This window comes from Mustela nivalis (assembly GCF_964662115.1).
Source record: "Mustela nivalis genome assembly, chromosome: X".
NCBI classification, from domain to species: domain Eukaryota; kingdom Metazoa; phylum Chordata; class Mammalia; order Carnivora; family Mustelidae; genus Mustela; species Mustela nivalis.
Genome location: NC_139040.1, coordinates 30654557 through 30674962, shown reverse-complemented (window position 1 = coordinate 30674962; position 20406 = coordinate 30654557). Strand labels below are relative to the sequence as shown.

The following is a 20406-nucleotide window of genomic DNA, read 5'->3' as shown; positions in this document are numbered from 1 at the left end:
AGAAGGAGGAGGAGCAGGAAGAAGAAAGAAGAAGGAAGAAGGCCAGAATCCAAAGATATCACCAAATAGTGGTGCGTTCACCATCTTCCCCCTGCAGCATTCCCCAGCCTAAACAAAACCGGAAAGTGAGCATCGGCAGGAACACAGAAAGCTCCAGGAGAAACCCTCTAGCCCGGGCTCCAGGACCAGGAAGAGAAACTCCTAATGGTCAGAAAGGTTTTCTTTTCTCTCTCCTTCGTCTCGTGGCTCAGACACCAAACAACTCAGCCGTAACAGTGGCAGAAGAGCCTGCATGAGCCAAACCCGTCCTCTGCGATCAGCCGAGCTGGGGTCCCAACAGGGTGGGCCAAACCCCCACTGCTTCTTGGCGGCTTGTGGGCACAGGCACAGAAGTACAAATTAGAAAGAGGGAACTAAAACCTCTGACTTCTGGCTGAAGGGATGAAAAAACGTAATGGTCCCAGAGAGGGCAGAGAGGGAGGAACTCAGGAAAATGACCTCATAGGGTCGTTTATAAACCCCCGAGCACCTGATCCCAATCACCCTGAACCTACTGACCACGATGACAACTTTGAGAACAGAACCATAAGAGAGATCACTGTTCAGGTCCTATACCGTGTACCACCGGGAGGCCCATAGCTGAGATCCAAACAGCTTTAAAAAATCAAACTAAAATTGGAACTACAGCCCACAGAGGTGGGTTAGAAATTATAGCCCAAACCTAACCAGATTGATTGCCGACTAAATATTAACATCTTTTATAGGACTAAATACCGAGCATCTTATAAACACAATAATCAAAATGTCCAGGATGCAATCTAAAAAATATTCAGCATACAAAACACAAAAAACAGGAAAATATCAATTCACACGGGAATAGCCAACCAACAGACGCCAATGTCAGAATGACATAGATGTTGTAATTATCTGACAATAATCTTAGAACAGCTATTATAGAGAAGGCTCAAGCAAAGCACTCATGAACGTTCTTGGAACAACCTGAAAAATGGAAAGTCTCAAAAAAGGAACAGAAGATATGAAGACATGTAACGTTTCAAATTGAAAAATACAATAACCACAAGTCAAAAACCCACTCTACAGGGTCAAGAGCAGATTGGAGAGGACAGAGGAAGGAGACAATAAACTTTAGGTCAACAGAAGGTATCCATTCTGAATGAGAGGGGGAACAAAAGATTGAAAAACTAAACGCCCCTGATTAGGAGTTTGCCAATTACCATAGTGCAAATAGTTTATCCTGGCTAAAGTTAGGGCACCACCTGGACATCACGGAATGCAGAGTTGGGGGACAGATGAGCATAATTGCGTCTTACCACAAACACCTGTCATCCCCTAAGGCAAAACCAACAGGGCTAGAGTCTTTCACCTTCTAACAACACACTCCCCGGGGCCGCTGATCACCCTTTTAGGCACGCCCAAGCCCATCTGAGCTGCATTGCAGTTCTCCCCGACCTAATTTGAAATGGATAAGCCTGTGCAGGGGGCATACAATGAAACCTCCAGGGGCCAGTCCCCCAGGCTCTCCGGGAGGCCCGTAAGTGTGAGACATTTCTCCACAAGGGAAACTAGGTAAATGAGCCCCGCTAAAACCAACACAGTATTTCTCAAACTGACAGACTGAGGGCTGACACAAATGGGAAAAAACGTAACCTAGATGAGCAAGTTCAGGGTAGGAACACGCCCTATACGGAGTGACAAAGCTGAGCTTTGAATTGATCCTCGGGTTCCATATTTTCATTTTTGGGCTTTTTCCCAAAAGCTGCTGGAACCTTCTGAATACAACCCTGTGTTAGGATTTTGCAACACCCTCCAAGAAAGGCTGGAAAGCAAGGAAGGCTGAAAGTTTCAAGGACAGGGATCCCATTTTGCCTAAGAATTTGCTTATTCAACAATGAGCAAGTTCAAGGTGGGGACAGTTCTGAGATTCTATTTTTTTTTTAAAGATTTTATTTATTTGAGAGAGAAAGAATGATGGGAGGGGCAAAGGGAGAGAGAGAATCTCAAGCAGACTCCCACTGAGTGCTGAGTTCAAAACAGGGCTTGATCTCAGGACTCTGAGATCATGACCTGAGCAGAAACCAAGACTAAAGACTGAGCCACTCAAGACCCTAGTTCTGAGATTCTTTTTTTTTTTTTCAAAGATTTTATTTATTTATTTATTTGACAGAGAGATCACAAGTAGGCAGAGAAGCAGGCAGAGAGAGAGAGGAAGCAGGCTCCCCGCCGAGCAAGGAGCCCGACGTGTGACTCGATCCCAGGACCCTGAGATCGTGACCTGAGCCGAAGGCAGCGGCTCAACCCACTGAGCCACCCAGGCGCCCCTAGTTCCGAGATTCTTAAACGAGGTTCTACTACATCTAAGGTCCATGATCCAGAGTTCCCAGGATGGCTTCTGACTGATAGATCCCCCAAAATCACTAATAGTCCCAAAAATAAACCGAACAGTCTTATTTGTACACATTAAGAAACAAAGTTGCAGAGAATAAACGACTTTCTCAATGTCACGTTACTCATGAGCTCCAAGAAAAAAAGGAGGTCTCCTGATTCCCAACCCCGTGCCTCTTTCTTGACATCACACTTCCTCTTACACTTCCTTCTCCGCCCCCGCCCCCCCCCAATTCATTTATCTAGCCAGTTGTAACAGTGCTCAAAAAACACTTCGTGTGGTTTGAGGACAAATAAAAAACGAGAGAGTGGGGCCAGTCGCAGCTGAGTTCGATCGCATGGAGGGCAAGCTCGTAGGACTGTTGTTAAGTCAGCTAGAGAATGCTAACTGATGACAAACCTCAGAATCTGGATGGTTCCTTCTAAGAGATTAGCAGGCATGCAGCTTTGGAAGGTGCTTGGGGTACAGCTGCAGGGTTATTAGAGCTATGGGGAAAGCTCGGCGCCCAAGGTGGCGAATGTAGCCTGGGTCCTCCCTGCCACCGCCCCGCCTCTGCCGCCCTCACTGCCAAGTCTGGCCAATTGTCTGGCAGGCAGCTGTGTGTGTGCCTGTTAATTACACTGTGGGGCACCAAAGTGCAGTGTCAGGCAGCTGCCTAGAATATCAAATGACTGCTCATGGAATAGGCCGGCTTGAAGGGTTCTCTTCAGCAAGGTCCAGGCGGCAGCTGATTTCCCCCTCCTCCCTCCTCCGCTGGTGCAGCCCCCTTGGAAGTCCTATTATGAAGTCTGCCCTGATGGATTTGCAGTTAGATTAGAATCCATAATGGGGCTAGTGTTGCTGATCTTTCTGACATGCCTGGGTGGGATGGATGTCCATGTGATCTTACGTTCCTGCGTCTCCTAACAGTAACAGCCCCTTCAAACCAACACACCCTTTGAATTAACGTAGTTAGTCCCATCTGATTTGAATGAGTTGGAAGGATTAAAGTTGCTTCCGAAAATAATGATGGCCAACATTTACACGAGGTTCCCTAGATGCCAAGCCCTTGATGCAGAGTAATTCATTTACTCCCTACGATGACCCCAGGTAGGTGCTATTCTTACTTCCATTTTACAAATAAAGAAATTGAGGCTTCAAGGTTAAATAATTTTGTTTAATATAACACAACTGGTACATAGTAGAGCTGATATTCAAACCCAGGCCATGTGGCATCTCCAAGCTCTTGACTCCACAGACAAAGCTCACAGTCTGGGACCATCATTCAATATTTATCCGGCATCTGTAATGTGACTATTGGTTCTTCTGTTCTACTTGCAATAAGCATTTTCTGTGATTCTACCCAGTACAACGAGGGAAAATTCACTTTGCAACAGGGTGATCATGTAAAGCTTCACAAAGGAGGCTGCTTTGGATTTGGATCTTGAAAGATCGGTTCAGTTTCACCTAGCAGAGATCAGGGAAGTCATGGGGCAAAAAGACAACTGTGAGCAAATTCACACAGGTAGGGAATGTTCATAGAAAAAATAGCAAAGCTGGGAGGCTGGGCTGCTGGATGTGGGCCTGGATCACAAGAGTTGGCTTCAGTATGAAGGATGGACTGATACACTGGTGAGGAAGAGGAGGAGGAGGAAGAAAAGGTAGCATGTACATCTGTGTGTGTCCGTGTGCTTCTGTATGTGTATGAAATAAAGAGAAACCAGAGAAGCTGATGGTCCTTTATTCACAATTGTTCCTCTCTCCCCGCTTCTTCTACCATGACTCTGTCTATCACATGAGTAATTCACTGCTAAGCAAAGGCCCAATGCTGCTGCATTCACAATTTCCCTGCAAATTAAAATCCAGGGGATCATAATTTAACTCGTGTTCCTCTAGAAACAAGATTAAGTTCTTATAGAGTTCTGATGGTGAACTGCACGCACTAGCTCCCTGAACACCCCCAAGACGTAGCCACGATAGTGTATTTTCCACCATTTTGCCCGTTTTTATTTTTATTTTCCAACATTTTGAAGCTTGCTTCTTGTTGATACGCCCACGTCTTTTTCTATTTTCCTTTCTAAAAACTGAGGTACGGGGGTGCCCGGCTGGCTCAGTAGAGCAAGCGATCATTGATCTCAGGGTTGCTAGTTCAAGCCCCACACTGGGGGAAGTTTACTTTAAATAAAAATTGGTTAAAATCAGAGGTATAATTTTCAAGAGTAAAGTTTACCATTTGTGATGTTAGTGTTGTGAGTGTTGACAAACCACGAACAAAATCAATAAATAGAATACTTCCTTCACCCTTCAAATGTCCTTCCTGCTGCCCCCTTTGTGGGCAACCTCTATCCCCTGACCCCATGAACTCCTGAAAACCACAGATCTTTTCTCGTCCCTATAGTTTCACCTTTTCCAGGATGTCACATAAATGGAAACACGATAGTCTATAGCGACTGGAACCTGCATTCTTCCACTTACACATAAAGCATTGGAGCGTCATCCATATTATGTGAATCGGGTATTTTTTCCCTCTCATTGCTGATTAGTATTCCATTTTGTAGATGCACTACAATTTTTTTGACCATTCAGAAGTTGCAAGATCGTTGGATTATTTCCAGTTTTCAGCAATTATGACTAAAGCCACTATAAACACCTGTGTACAGGTTTTTGCATGAACAAAAGTTTTCATTCCATTTCAGTAAATGCTTATCTGATAAAAGGCTTAGACCTGGAATATATGAAGACCTCTGAAAACTCAGTAATGTGGAAAAAGTAATCCAACTTTTAAAAAGGCAAAATAAGGACTCCTGGGTGTCTGTCAGGTAAGCATCTGACTTTGGCTCGGGTCACGATCCCAGGGTCCTAGGATCGAGCCCCATGTCGGGCTCCCTGCTCAGTGGGGAGTCTGCGTCTCCCACTGCCTGCTGCTCTCCCTGCTTGTGCTCTCTTTCTCTCTGTCAAATAAATAAATACAATCTTTTAAAATTTTTTTTAAATAAAAATGTTAAAACATAAAACGGCAAAATATATAGACACTTCACAAAAAAAGACCTACAGATGGCAAATAAGCACATGGAGAGATTCAACATTACGAATCAGGGAAATGCAAATTAAAACCAAAATGACATACCATTGTGCATCTATTAGAATATTAGAATGTTTAAAAATGGACAATACCAAGGGCTGACGAGGACATAGGCCAACAGAAACTCTCAAACATGGCTGGTGGAAATGCAAAATGACACAGCCACTTTGGAAAACTGTTCAGTCGTGTCGTATAAAGTTAAATGTAAACCTTCCATACAGTTCTGCAATCCTGTATCCAGATATTTACTCGAGTGCTTTTCACTTAATTTTTTAGGGTGGAATTTTTTTCCCGGCCTTCTAAATCAGATGAGGAATATAATCGTGTTACTTTTTGATGAGTTGAGTTTAGCATTAATCCAGCAATACTGGATTATACTGGGATCCTGCTTTCATGTCGACCTTCTCCAAATAGCTGAGTGTCTTTGTTTTTGTTTTGGGGTTTTTTTTTTTAAGGTTTTATTTATTTATTTGACAGACAGAGACCACAAGTAGGCGGAGAAGCAGGCAGAGAGGGAGGAGGAAGCAGTCTCTCTGCTGAGCAGACAGCCCTATGCATGGCTTGATCCCAGGACCCTGAGCTCATGACCTGAGCCAAAGGCAGAGGCTTTAACCCACTGAGACACCCAGGCGCCCCAAGCTGAGTGTTACAGGCTGTGTGCTGGGAATACATACAGAGAGGCAAGACAATTTCTATTCTTTTTTTTTTTAAGAATAGACATATTTTATTTTTTACTGAAGTATAATTCATATGCGATATTATAATGTTTCAGGTGTACAACATACTGATTTCACAATTCTATATATGACTCAGTGCTCACCACGAAAAGGGTAGACACCAATATTGACTACGTTCCCTATGCTGTACTTTTCATCTCCATGACTTACTTACTTTATAACTGGAAGCTTCTACCTCTTAATCCCCTTTAGCTATTTCATCCCTGCCCTCCATCTACCTCCCCCTCTGATATTTCCTATTCTTAAAAGCAGAGAGGCACTCAAGGCGTTGTGGGCCCACATGCTGGTTTGCGCCTTCACTCAATGGTCTCGGACTGCTGAGATTTTCTCAGCTTATATATATATATCTTCTAAAATTAGACTCCTCCTTTGAATTCAAACTTTCGGCCATTATTTCTTCTGGCTCGTAGTGGACCTGCCGCTGATACACTCTCATCTAATTTGCTGTGGGCCAGCAAGACAGATAATGAGGTCTATTAGAATGGTGTACAAAATAAGGTTACTGATTAAAGGTAGAATCTGACTGCCTCTCCTGATGGTAAAGGTAAAGTCCATGGTCTTTGGGATAGTTCTTTCAAACTCCCAAAGGCGTTCTTTGTTTCCTTGCGGACTCTGGCCACCTTCCAGAGAGGTCAGTTAAGATGGCTGGAAGTCTTAACTACAGATAAAGGCGATATTACCAGAGTTTACATCGATCTAGTCTAATCTGCTGCAATGTTTGCTCTTGCTCCGTGCTAGACAGAAGGACCAATGAACCTTCTAATCTGGGAGAACTAGGTTTGCAGAAGCTTAATGTAGTCAGCAACGGAACAATGGAGAACAAGCCATAACCCAAAGACTGAAAGCAAGCCTGTTTGAACAAGAATTTAAGGAAAGATAAAATAGGTGCCAAGTTCTGCCTCCTACACTCAGAAGCCTCTATTTCTCATTGGGAATACTGTATTTCAAAGGAAGTGCAGGGTGTTTTTTTTTTTTTTTTAAGTATGTGTATCCCACTTGTATCCAACTCAAATTGAAAGTCCTTCAGCACACATCAGCCTCTCACTATAACTCACAACTGTCCTCTTTCGATCAGAATGGCAAAGCCTCACAGAGGGGCTGAATTACAATTAAAATTTAGCAGTAGAAACAGTTGTTCTAACAGATGCTTTTTTTTTTTCCTCTTCCAGCTTGTTAGAGAAGAGTAAGTCTTCAGAAAATAAATTTGAAATAAAGAAAACATTTACCTACTAAAACAAACTCCACTCTACCAAACCCATTCAGACCTTCTGTTGTCTTTTTTTTTTTTTTTTTTAATCAGCAGGCTTTGGGCAAGGTCTGCTAGAAAAAAAAAGAACCTAAGACTCATCCTTGCTTTGTGCCAAATACGTGGTCTCAAATACATCAGCGATTTCCATTCCAAAGAAGGGTTCCGTCACTTGCTGAATAAAATAATTTTCCACAGCACAGGAAATGAGGAGATTGGATATTTTATCAGATGGGCAACTGAACAAACAGGGCTCCAGGTGGCTAATGTCACACGGATGAAGGCACCAGGGGAATAAACAGGCTTCTGGGTTTCGATGGCCTTCCCCTCCATCAACATCCAACATAATATAACTGCATTTCCACCATGAGAGCCTTTTTCCAACCAACCCCCAGAGAATAATCTATTCTAATATAATGCAGTTTCTTTAGAAGGACACAATTTATTGGGATACAAAGCCATTTTTTTCCTTCCTCTTTTTTATTCTCTCTCTTTAATCTTAGTCTTTAAAACAAACAAACAAAGAAAAAAAAAACCCACTCTTTCTTGGGCAGTTCCAGGAAAAAAGATGCCAAAGAGCCAAAGAAATAGACCCCTGTTATTTCCATGAAAGACTTTAAAAGGTTCAAAAATTATTTTGTCAGCTTTATTTTAATGAAAATCGACAATGCCATTTTCCCTTCTGAGAAACATCATTTCCAAGAGCTCTGGCTCTGATATAATCACAAGCTTTCTTTAAAAAAAAAAAAAATCTCTTAATGACTTTGTGTCAGTGAAGTGACTTACAGCATTCGCCACTCATAAAAAATGGTTCATTTCCATTATCTGCATTTAGGTAACTCTCTACACAACATCAAGTTCTTTCAATTAAATAAGGCAGCATTTTATACTTGGAAAGGCAGCCATCTTCTTTTCGGGGTTAGCACTGCCCTGTTCATGGCCTGCTTTCTTCAAAACCCTTAAATTATTTTTAGGAAATACTGTGGGTTCTTTTAAGTGTGGTTATGGTTTGGTATCGTGGTTATGTTTGTGTAAAGAATCCTTATATTTTAGGGCACCTGGGTGGCTCAGTTGGTTGGGCGACTGCCTTCAGCTCAGGCTGTGGGCCTAGAGTCCTGCATGGGGCTCCCACCTCCATGAGGAGTCTGCTTCTCCCTCTAACCTTCTCCCCTCTCCTGCTCTCTCTCACTCTGTCTCTCTCTTTCACACACACACATAAATAAACAAATAAATAAAATCTTAAAAAAAGGAATCCTTGTGTATTAGAGATACATACTGAAATATTTATGTATGAAATGATAGGTTGTCTGAGATGTCCATCAACATGATATGGCAGAAATGGAGCCTGTGGATGAAACGAGAGTGGCCATAAGAGCATGACTGCTGAGGCAGGGTGAAGGCTACAAAAGGAGAAGACAACATACTCTTCTGTTTACTTTTGTATATCCTTCTCATTCTTCATACTTAAAAGGCAAAGCCTTTTATCACTCTAATGCCTAGAGAAGTAGCAACCACTCAGTCTGTCTTTCCAAGCTTTCATGAAGCTTTGTATTTACAAAGTTAACTCTCTTTGAGGGATCTCTACACCCAACATGGGACTCGAACTCATAACCCCAAGATCAAGAATCTCATTCTCTACCGACCGAGCCACCCAGAGGCCCCTACAAGGCTAATTTTGGAACCTACTATCTCCCTATTCCCACTCACACAACCTATGCACCAACCCAACCGGACTACTGATAATTTGCAGAAGATACCCAGTCCATCCACACTTTCGGATTTTAGCACATTTTATTCCGTTGGCCAGAATGTCTTGCCTTTCCCACCTCTATTTCTTTCTTTTTTTTTTAAGATTTTATTTATTTATTTTACAGAGAGAGATCACAAGTAGACAGAGAGGCAGGCAGAGAGAGAGAGAGGGAAGCAGGCTCTCCGCTGAGCAGAGAGCCCGACGTGGGACTCGATCCCAGGACCCTGAGATCATGACCTGAGCTGAAGGCAGTGGCCCAACCCACTGAGCCACCCAGGCACCCTCCCACCTCTATTTTTACCTGTCAGATTCCAACCACTTGTTATATACCACTTGTTCCAAGAAGACTTTTATGATACACACATTAGAAATTGAATCTTACCACACCATTTTCCCTATGCATTATCTGTTTAGGTGACTCTTAGATGATTATCCTATTGAGTGGTAGATAAGTTTAATAGTAAATAGATCACAGAAAATAATGATTTGGTGTGGTTAAGTAGTCAAATGATATTATATCAAAATATTACCAATGGGACACCCGGGTGGCTCAGTCGGTTAAGCATCTGACTCTTGGTTTCTGCGCAGGTCATGATCTCAGTGCTTGAGATAGAGCCCTATGATAGGCTTTGCCCTCTGCACAGAGTCTGCTTCCCTTCTCCCTCTCTTTCTGCTCCTCCTCTGGTTCACCAACACATGAGTATGCATGCTTTCATACACTCTCTCTCACTAATAAATAAATAAATCTTTAAAAATACACATACACACACATATATATAATCAAATAGATATCAGACAAATGTCACTGTGACTCATTCCTGAAGCATTATATAAAGAACAGAATTTGGTCTCAAAATAAGCACATTTACATTTAACTTTTAATCAAGAATTTGAATGATGGGAGGAAAAGCATGATATTACCAATGAACATTTCCTAGATACCAATCAAAAATTATAAGACTTCCCAAAGAATAATCATAACCATTTGTACAAAAGTAGTTTCTATCACTTCAGAGCTCTTAAACTAAGCCTCAAAATAGATGCAGATGGGACAGACTCAGACAAAAAAAGCACTCAGATTTCAAGAATAAGCACATTTGATATGGGAAATTTTCTCATGATATAATATTAAGTTGAAGAAAAACAGGATACAGTGGCGCCTGGGTCACTCGGGCGGTGAAGCGTCTGCCTTCAGCTCAGGTCATGATCCCGCGGTCCTGGGATCAAGCCCCCCATAGGGCTCCCTGCTCAGCGGAAGTCTGCATCTCCTTCTTCCCCTTTCCCATATGTTCTCGCTCTCTCTCTCAAATAAATAAATAAAATCTTTTTTAAAAAAAAAGAAAAAAAACAGGATATAGAACTGTATATATAATATGATCCTGACTTTTGTAAGAAAAGAAGCTATGTTTCTATAAATACATAAAAAAAGAAAGAAAATATATTAACAGTAGATACCTCTAAATAATGGAATAATAGGTGATTTTTCTTTCTTTCTGCTCTTCTGTATCTCTAAGGTTTTTAAAATGAGCAGCTATCACTTACATAACCAGGGGACAGTTAAAAAGTATAAATTTATACTTTATGAAGAAGTTAAAAAGTATATTTGGGAAATTAAATCACCACACCATTCCTTATACCAAATGAATTAAATATTTTTATTATTTTTGAATTAAATATTTAAATCTGAAATGGCAGACCATAGAAATACTAGAGGAAAATATGGGTAAAATTTTTTTTAAGATTTTATTTATTTATTTGACAGAGAGAGAGAGAGAGAGATCACAAGTAGGCAGAGAGGCAGGCAGAGAGAGAGGGGAAAGCAAGCTCCCTGCTGAGCAGAGAGCCCGATGCGGGCCTCAATCCCAGGACCCTGGGATCGTGACCTGAGTCGAAGGCAGAGGCTTTAACCCACTGAGCCACCCAGGTGCCCAAAATTTTTAATAATTCCAGGGAGGGGTAAGACCTAACATGCCCTATAAACCAGAACCCATAAAAGCAAAGACTGGTTAATTTGACGATATAATCTAAAGTTACTGTGTCACGCACGCGCGCGCACACACACACACACAATCAGGAAATTAAGACAAACTGGAAAAAAACAGCAATATACAACAAAGACAAAAGACTACTTTTCTTAATATGTGAAGTACTCCTACAAATCAATAAAACTAAGATCAACAACCCAGTTAAAAATTGGTCGATGGATACATATAGATAATTCACAAAAAATGTAACACAAATTTCTCTTAAAATGTATGTAATATGTTCATTTTTACTCATAAGGGAAATGCAAGCTGAATCTAGAACATACAGATCTATGGGGACACCTGGCTGGCTCAGTCAGGGGAGCACACAACTCTTGTTCTTGGGGTTGTAGGTTTGGACCCCATGTTAGGTGTAGAGATTACTTAAAAATCCTATGACCCTGCAATTGCACTACTGGGTATTAACCCCAAAGATGCAGATGTAGTGAAAAGAAGGGTCATCTGTACCCCAATGTTCATAGCAGCAATGGCTACAGTCACCAAACTGTGGAAAGAACCAAGATGCCCTTCAACGGACAAATGGATAAGGAAGACGTGGTCCATATACACTATGGAGTATTATGCCTCCATCAGAAAGGATGAATACCCAACTTTTGTAGCAACATGAACACAACTGGAGGAGATTATGCGGAGTGAAGTAAGTCAAGCAGACAGAGTCAATTATCATATGGTTTCACTTACTTGTGGAGCATAAGGAATAACATGGAGGACATTGGGAGAAGGAGAGGAGAAGTGAGTTGGGGGAAATCGGAGGAGACAAACCATGAGAGACTGTGGACTCTGAGAAACAAACTGAGGGTTTTGGAGGAGAGGAGGGTGGAAGGTTGGTGGTGGGTATTAAGGAGGGCACATATTGCATGGAGCACTGGGTGTGGTGCATAAACAATGAATGCTGGAACAATGAAAAGAAATAAAATAAAATGGAAAAAAATAAAATCTTTACAATATATAGATCTATAACATACCCAAGATAAAGAAAGATAAAGGGTTAGGATAATACATTCTGTTACAAAACAGTAAGGAAATAGGCAATCCCATACATTCCTGATGGGATTAATAACTCTTCATCTCAATGGAGACAATTTGGCGATTTCTGTAAGAACTAAAAGTGCACCTACCTTTTAACCCAGTAATTCCCTATCTGGGGATTTATGCTTTAGATATACTCCCACATGTGTAAAAAGACTTTATAAAAATATGTATTATAACGATGTCTATAATAGCCAAAGATTGGAAACCATCTAGATGTCTGTCAACAAATTATCGATCAATCAAGCATTTCTATGCATACAATACAAACTACTTCCAAAATAATATTAAATGATAACGTTGGGTGTAGAAGAGCATATAAAGCATGTTATTGCTTGAATTGTATAAATGTTTAGAATGCCTTTGGAGAATAAGCAAGAAATTAATATTAGTTATTATTTCTGGGGGGAAGGGAACTGAATGCCTGGGATTAGGATGGGAAGAAAACTTTTCACTTTTTGAGTTTTTAAATTTTTTTTAAACTTACTTATTTTTTACTGTTTAGGTTTTGCACTAAGTGTAGATATTACTGATTCTGAAATTATGTTAAAATGCATAGAGGTTAGAGGCATCTGGATGTCTCGGTCGGTTGAACAGCTGACTCTTGATTTTGGCCCGGTCATGGCATTGGGCCCTGAGTCGGGCTCCACACTCTGCAGGGAGCCTGCTTGGGATTCTCTCTCCTTCCCTCTCCCTCTGCGCATCCTCCTCATCCTCCTCCTCCTCCTCCTCCTCCTCCTCCTCCTCCTCTCTCCCTCTAAAATAAATAAATAAATCTTTAAGGGGGAAAAATAGATAGAAGTTAAAAGATCACTAAAAAAAGTACATAGGGGAGAAGAATATCTCAAGCTCTGGAGGAAAGTATGAAAGCTTAAGCCTGCTGATCACAGATTTGTAGTAAAGCTTGAAATCAGGCAACGTGATGCCCCCAGTTTTGTCTTTCTTTTCCAACATTTCCTTAGCAATTCGAGGTCTCTTCTAGTTCCATACAAATTTAGGGATTGTTTGTTCCAGCTCTTTGAAAAATGCCGGTGGAATTTTGATCAGGATGGCACTGAAAGCATAGAAGGCTCTAGGCAGTATAGACATTTTAACAATGTTTATTCTTCTGATTCATGAGCATGGAATGTTCTTCCATCTTTTTGTGTCTTCTTCAATTTCTTTCATGAGTGTTCAGTAGTTCCTTGAGTACAGATCCTTTAACTCTTTGGTTAGGTTTATTCCAAGGTATCTTATGGTTCTTGGTGCTATAGTAAATGGAATAGATTCTCTAAATTTCCCTTTCTGTATTTTCATTGTTAGTGTATAAGAAAGCAACTGATTTCTGTGCATTGATTTTGTATCCTGCCATATTACTGGATTGCTGTATGAGTTCTAGTACTTTGGGGGTGGAATCTTTGGGTTTTCCATATAAAGTATCATGTCATCTGTGAAGAGAGAGAGTTTGACTTCTTTGCCAATTTGAATACCTTTTATTTCTCTTCGTTGTCTGATTGCTGTTGCTAGGACTTCTAATACTATGTTGAACAAGAGTGGTGAGAGTGGGCATCCTTGTCGTGTTCTTGATCTCAAAGGGAAGGCTGCCAGCTTTTCCCCACTGAGAATGATATTCGCTGTGGGTTTTTTTTTTTAAGATTTTTTTAAATTTATTTATCAGAGAGAGAGAGGGGGAGAGAGCGAGCACAGGCAGACAGAATGGCAGGCAGAGGGAGAAGCAAGCTCCCTGCTGAGCAAGGAGCCCGATGTGGGACTTGATCCCAGGACGCTGGGATCATGACCTGAGCCGAAGGCAGCTGCTTAACCAACTGAGCCACCCAGGCGTCCCTCGCTATGGGTTTTTAATAGATTTTAGAAGTTGAGGAATATCCCTTCTATCCCTATACTTTGAATCATTTTAATCAGGAACGGATGCTGTACTTTGTCAGATGCTTTTTCTGCATCAATTGAGAGAACCCTGTGGGTCTTCTCTCTTCTCTTAATGATTTGTTCTATCACCTTAATTGATTTGCAAATGTTGAACCACCCTTGCATCCCAGGGATAAATCTCACCTGGTCATGGTGGATAATCTTTTTAATGTGCTGTTGGATCCTATTAGCTAGGATCTTGTTGAGAATCTTAGCATCCATATTCATCAGGGATATTGGTTTGAAATTCTCCTTTTTGGTGGGGTCTTTGTCTGGTTTAGGGATCAGGTCGGTTGAACAACTGACTCTTGATTTTGGCCCCGGTCATGGCAATACTGGCATACTGACTTCATAAAAAGTCTGGAAGTTTTACTTCTGTTTTTATTTTTTGAAACAGCTTCAGGAGAATAGGTATTATTTCTTCTTTGAATGTTTGGTAGAATTCCCCACGGAATCCATCAGGTCCTCGGCTCTTCCTTGTTTTTTGGGAGGTTTTTGATCAGGGCTTCAATCCCATTACTAGATATTGGTCTATTCAGGTTGTCAGTTTCTTCCTGATTCAGTTTTGGAAGTTTATAGTTTTCCAGGAATGCATCCATTTCATCGAGGTTGCTTACCTTATTGGCATATAAAGCTTAAGCCTGCAGATGGAAGGTGGGGTCACTGAGTCCTCGGAATATTGAAAAGAGAATGTTAAGCTATAGATGACTTAAAGTTAAACAAAGATGATCTGAGAGTGTGTTATCGGAGACCACATGACACGAATGACACTGAGATGTAATAAGAGGAATTAAAGAGGCCACAACTTCCCACTGTATTTGGTATTGATATAACCTGCTTTAGGAGCTCTGACCCAATTCACTGCTCCAGGCCAATTCTATAATCAATGGGCAGTTCAGTTCTTCAGTGATTTGTGGTCAGACATGCCATGGAAAAATCTGTGATTTTTCTTTTTTCCCCTGGGGAATCAACCAAATGGCTGGCGCACGCGTACACACACACACACACACGCAAAATTCAATTTACTTTACTTTTTCAGTTGTTTTTATTTTTGCTCTCTTGACTCCAATGCCATGCACACGAGTCATGTCACACCACCACTGCCTTTAACCTTTGCTATGATCCTTAATAGAGTCTGACCCTTCTGTTCTCTCCTGCCAGATCCACCCAGTCTGACCCAGGAGCAAACCAAAAGAAGTGGAACTTAAAGGGAGAGCGGTAGTCCATCGGAAGGAAGCCAGTCTGTCTGAAAACAGAAAGCAGGTAGGATCTAGGGCAAGTGCTTTAAAGCTTCTAAATAAGCAAATTAAATATCACTGAAGACACAAAGGCTTCTTTCACATGAAGCCTAAGGCAGCTAGAAACAGGTATTCAGAAGAGCCACAAAAATTATCTAACTTACACAAAACCAATTAATAAAATTCCCTTGAGCTAGGCTGCTAAGAAGCTTTCTAGGTGAAGTGTGGTCTAAAAGAGCAAAAAGTACAGATTAAGCCTCAAGCCACTGGGAAATGCCCCACATACCCTCAATGGGCCACCATAAACCGTTTGAAAGAGCTGGCAGTATTTCATTTGGCCTAATGAGGACTCAGACTATGAATATGTACTTTTGTACTTATTCCCCCCAAATGGAGCATATTTATTATATCCCGTCTGCATTTTACATGTCAATTATGATGTCCTTTCTGCAGTTTTTGCTCTTGTTTCATCAGGAATGCTACCCCAGGAAAAGACTGACGCAGCCGGTAGGAGCCTTGACGTTGTCTCTGCTGACATCTAGTGGAGAGATACCAGATACCACAGTAACTCTATTTTTAGAGCCTCTGTTCTGAGTTAGGTGAACAGTAAATGTGTATCTTTATCCCTCTCATGGTTTCTAAAGATGATCTAAGATCTGATCCGATTTCGAGGTGAAAAGCAAAACTACGTATCTGCAACTGACAGGTCTGAATTTTACATATGTGTACACACACACACACACACACACACACTGTTTAAGTGTGTACCTACCAAATGGCCACATTTTCCTGTTTTTTCCTTAGCATGGCACTGTAATTCCATCAGCTCTCCTTTTGTAGGTATACAAGACAGCAAGACCTAGTAATCAAGCATTCATTTCCTGTGGTTGCCGTAAGAAATCATGACAAACTGGGTGGCTTAAAACAACATGTTTATTATCTTACAGTTCTGAAAGTCAGAAGTCCTAAACTTGAAGTGTTAGCAAGGGCTAAATTTCTGGAAGTTCCAGGGAGCTCTTTCCAGCTTCTAGAAGCTGCACACATCCCTTGACTCATGGACTCATAAGTCCATTGCCCCAACTTCATATTTCAGGACGCATATTTCAGGCAGTCACCCTCTCTTCAATGACACAGCAGCATTCGCTCGTCTTGGACCAATATCCAGCTTGCAGTGATCAATTAAATCATGAGGACATTCCTGAGGGGGCAGGCAATGCTCTGCTAGAGAACATTATCTTTAGCCCCTAAATGCTGTGTTTTTAAGCAAGTTTTTGAGGTATATAAGCCATTACACTGAGGTTCAGGAAATCTGGCCTCCTATTTCTAGATTTTCTATTTAACAGGACATGTGGATGGAATATGCAATGGCCTGACATGGCAGGTACCAGGAGAATTGCTGCTTACCTTCTCATCTCTCCACTAATTATTTCATGATAGCTGAATTTGAAGGAAAAAAAAGAAAAGGCAGTCGGCAGAAAGCCATTTATTCAGCAAATGGATAGAAGACTTAATATGGGGGCACCTGGGTGGTTCAGTTGGTTGAGCGTCTGCCTTCAGCTCGGGTCATGATCTCTGGGTTCTGGGATTGAGCCCCGCGTCGGGAATCCCTGCTCAGCGGGGAGCCTGCTTCTCCCTCTCCCTCTGCCTGCCTCTCTTTCTCTCTCTGTCAAGTGAATGAATAAAATCTTTTTAAAAAGACTTAATATGATAATAATCCTATAAAAAGATGACATTGATGCCCTCATGCAAATAAGAAATGACCTATATAAGGTTCTTTTCTGCAAAACGTGTTGATACAGAAGAAAGAGGCAGTCTGACTACCTGAGGGCCTACAGGCGTGAAGCTTTGGTAGAAGAGAGGTGAGGACCACTCACAAGCTAGTCAACTTCACACGGGTGCACATGGCTAGCCCCGTACAAGGAAATGGGGGCTGTGGAGATCTTCAGAAATAGTACGACAAATATAAAATCCTTATTGCTCCTGCGACAGGGACTCTGGGTATGAATGTCAATGTGAGGAGACATTCATTTGGGACTTCAGCAAGAAGTCCCTTGGCCACACCGAGAGAGCCAGAATTGTGGCAAAATTGGGGAATGACAATCAGAAAGACCCAATTACTTGTCCCACTGTAAGGAAAAAAATGGACTTTTGCAGGACAGGTGGCTTTCCCTGAATAGAGATCTTGGCAAAGTTTAATCAAAACAAAAGCTTTCACCCCGTCTAAAGTGAAGTCCACTTAGAGATGGAAAGGAGAGGCATTTCAGTCTTTCCTTGGCACACCAATTACTAAGTGTGACAGTGGCCTAGGAAAAAATATTCCTTCCCCAAGGCCTAATGTCTACCGGGGCTCAGGAGGACAGCTTCCAAAGCAACAATCTAGGTCTTCAGCCACCCCAAGGTTGTTCCATTCTGTACAAAGTTGCAAAGATCATGAGACCTACTGGGACTCGAATTCTGGGACAATTAAAATGGTAGAAAGTGTGGTTTCAGGGCATTCACCTCTTTTACAGGCCAACAGTCAGGCCCATTAGTGTGACAAACCAGTCAGCACTGACCAGACAATGGGGACCCCCGTCTGCGCTATCATTCACCAGGACGTTCATTATTCCGCAGCGAATGACTCCACAGTCCAGGAATGGAGCCAGACTCTGGGTGATCAAGGTGAACAAACTGCCGTCAGGGAGGGAAGGACAACTGCTCACAAATCCAGTAGGAGGTGGTGGGTGCCAGAAAAGCAGTAGGCACTGAGAGGCGAAGCAATGTCAAAGCAGGAATGACTCCTGCCCCGGCAAGAAGGAGAGGAGAACTACAGGAAGCTTAACTTAGAAGCAGGTTGCTTCGGAGTGGAACGCTGAAAGTGAGAGCACTCTGGGTGACTATTTGTTCTCGTTTGTTACTTTACTAGCTTGCTTCACTGACTAGTTCTGACCCAGCCCCAATACCTCGATCACTCTGCTGCACACACCGCCTAAAGCCTTTCGTTCTCCACCCGTTGGTTCGTTGGTTCGTTCCTACCTACCCTTACTGCGAGCTTCCCAGCGGCTTAGAGCAACACTCCCCACTCTCAAAAGATCCTTGCATCTCCTTATGGCATCAGACAAATGTACCACAACTGAAGATGATTGGAGAGTGAAAGGGTCCAAGTTTCAAGATGCAATAAGAAAAAAAAAAGGGGGGGGGGACAATAGAGGAAAAGGTCTTTCTTTCTCCATTTTGGACTTAGAGGACGATAAATAAGTAAAGATAAAAATATCCTCCTGTGGGTTGTCTACCTTACTCAGAAGAGCATGTGGTTCTTTTTTTTTTTTTTTTTAAAGATTTGTATATTTATTTGAGAGAGAGAGAGCACTGAGCAGGGGGAGCAGCAGAGGCAGAGGGAGAAGCAGGCTTCCTGCCGAGCAGGAAGCCCAATGCGGGGCTGGATCCCAGGACCCTGAGATCATGACCTGAGCCAAAGGCAGACGTTTAACTGACTAAGCCACCCTGGCGCCCTAAGCATGTGATTCTTGATCACAGGGTCACGAGTTTGAGCCCCATATTGGGTGCAGAGATTACTAAAAATGTAAATAAATAAATAAATTTTATTTTTCAAAACTCTAATAGAGATAGGAAAAGAGGATTTTTCAGGAACTAGGGATGAAATAATTATCACAGTTGAGCATTCAGTTTACTTCTGAGTATCCTGAGAACTGAGACTAGCCAAGCCAAGCCAAAAAACCCCATCTATAGCTCCTGCTGTCTCAACACCTCCACTTCTTACACAGAAACAAATTTTTTCCTGGTACTAAATTCTAGATGGCATTTTTCTTTTTTCTTTTTTAAAAAAATTTTATTTATTTATTCAACGGGGAGATAGAGAGGGAGAGCACAAGTAGACAGCACGGCAGGCATAGGGAGAGAGAGAAGCAGGCTCTCTACTGAGCAGGGAGCCTGATGCGGGGCTCGATTCTAGGACCCTGGGATCATGACCTGAGCCAAAGGCAGATGCCTAACAACTGAGCCACCCAGGCACCCCTGTATGGTATTTTTCTTAAGAGTTATTAGTTAAAAGATAACGAGTAGTACAATCATTTTTGACACATTATACTCTGAAAAATGGAGAATTTCTTTATGTGACTATTTTCTTAATACTATCTCTCAATAAAAGTCATCTGACCCAAAGGAGTATATGTTTCTCATTACAGTGACAGTCTCTCAGATATATTCAGTTATTCCTTGACCTAAGCTGACTGGAAGTAATTTCAAGATGGACTTCTCTTGTAAGCACCTCAAACACAATATTGGTGTGGAAGTGAGTGGGAAGGTTGGTAGGCTTTATATAACAGAAAGGTGGGGACCAAGGTGGTGAAAATCAAGGAACACAACGTACATTTTATGAAAGACACTGCTGGATGACGGGACCAACTTTTTTTGGTTAATATTTTTTTCTTTTTTAGCATGAACAATGATTCTGATCAAAATGTTAGAAGAACCTGGAACCATCCAGGGCAAAGCTATGTGCCCCATGACTCCCTTCTCCAGAACTTTTCCTGCCTTTCTTTTCCATCAAATCTTGCTGCTCCTATTTCTGTCAGTATGATTCTGCTTATTACCAATTATCCTGTAAAAATAGTTTTAGTTTCCTGGGTCACCTGGGTGGCTCAGGCGGTTAAGCATCTGCCTTCAGCTCAGGTCATGATCCTGGGTTTCTGGGATCAAGTCAGCATCAGGCTCCCTGCTCAGTGGGAAGTCTGCTTCTCCCTCTCCTCCCCACTCATGTTCTCTGTTGCTATCTCTCTCTCTCAAACAAACAAAATCTTAAAAAGAATAAAATAAAATAGTTTTAGTTTTCCAATAGAGTTTCAAATCAACAGATAACGATTAATCAGTATCTGAGAAAGCAGATCTCAATGTATTACCACACTATAAAAGTGCTACCAACATCCTAATTCCAAATAAGATAAATTAAGAGCATCTTTGGTTCAACATTCCCTGCCTTATTCATATACAGT

At 41.7% G+C, this 20406-nt stretch overlaps 1 long non-coding RNA gene across 1 annotated transcript in view; it reads right to left on the bottom strand.

Moving 5' to 3' along the window:
- Positions 1-4108: 4108 nt before the first annotated feature.
- The window catches only part of LOC309855761, a 106070-nt gene continuing 89772 nt past the window's right edge, over positions 4109-20406 (bottom strand). Inside the window, exon 4 of the long non-coding RNA XR_014306979.1 lies at positions 4109-4231. This is a non-coding gene — a long non-coding RNA (uncharacterized lncRNA). The remainder of the gene's footprint in view (positions 4232-20406) is intronic.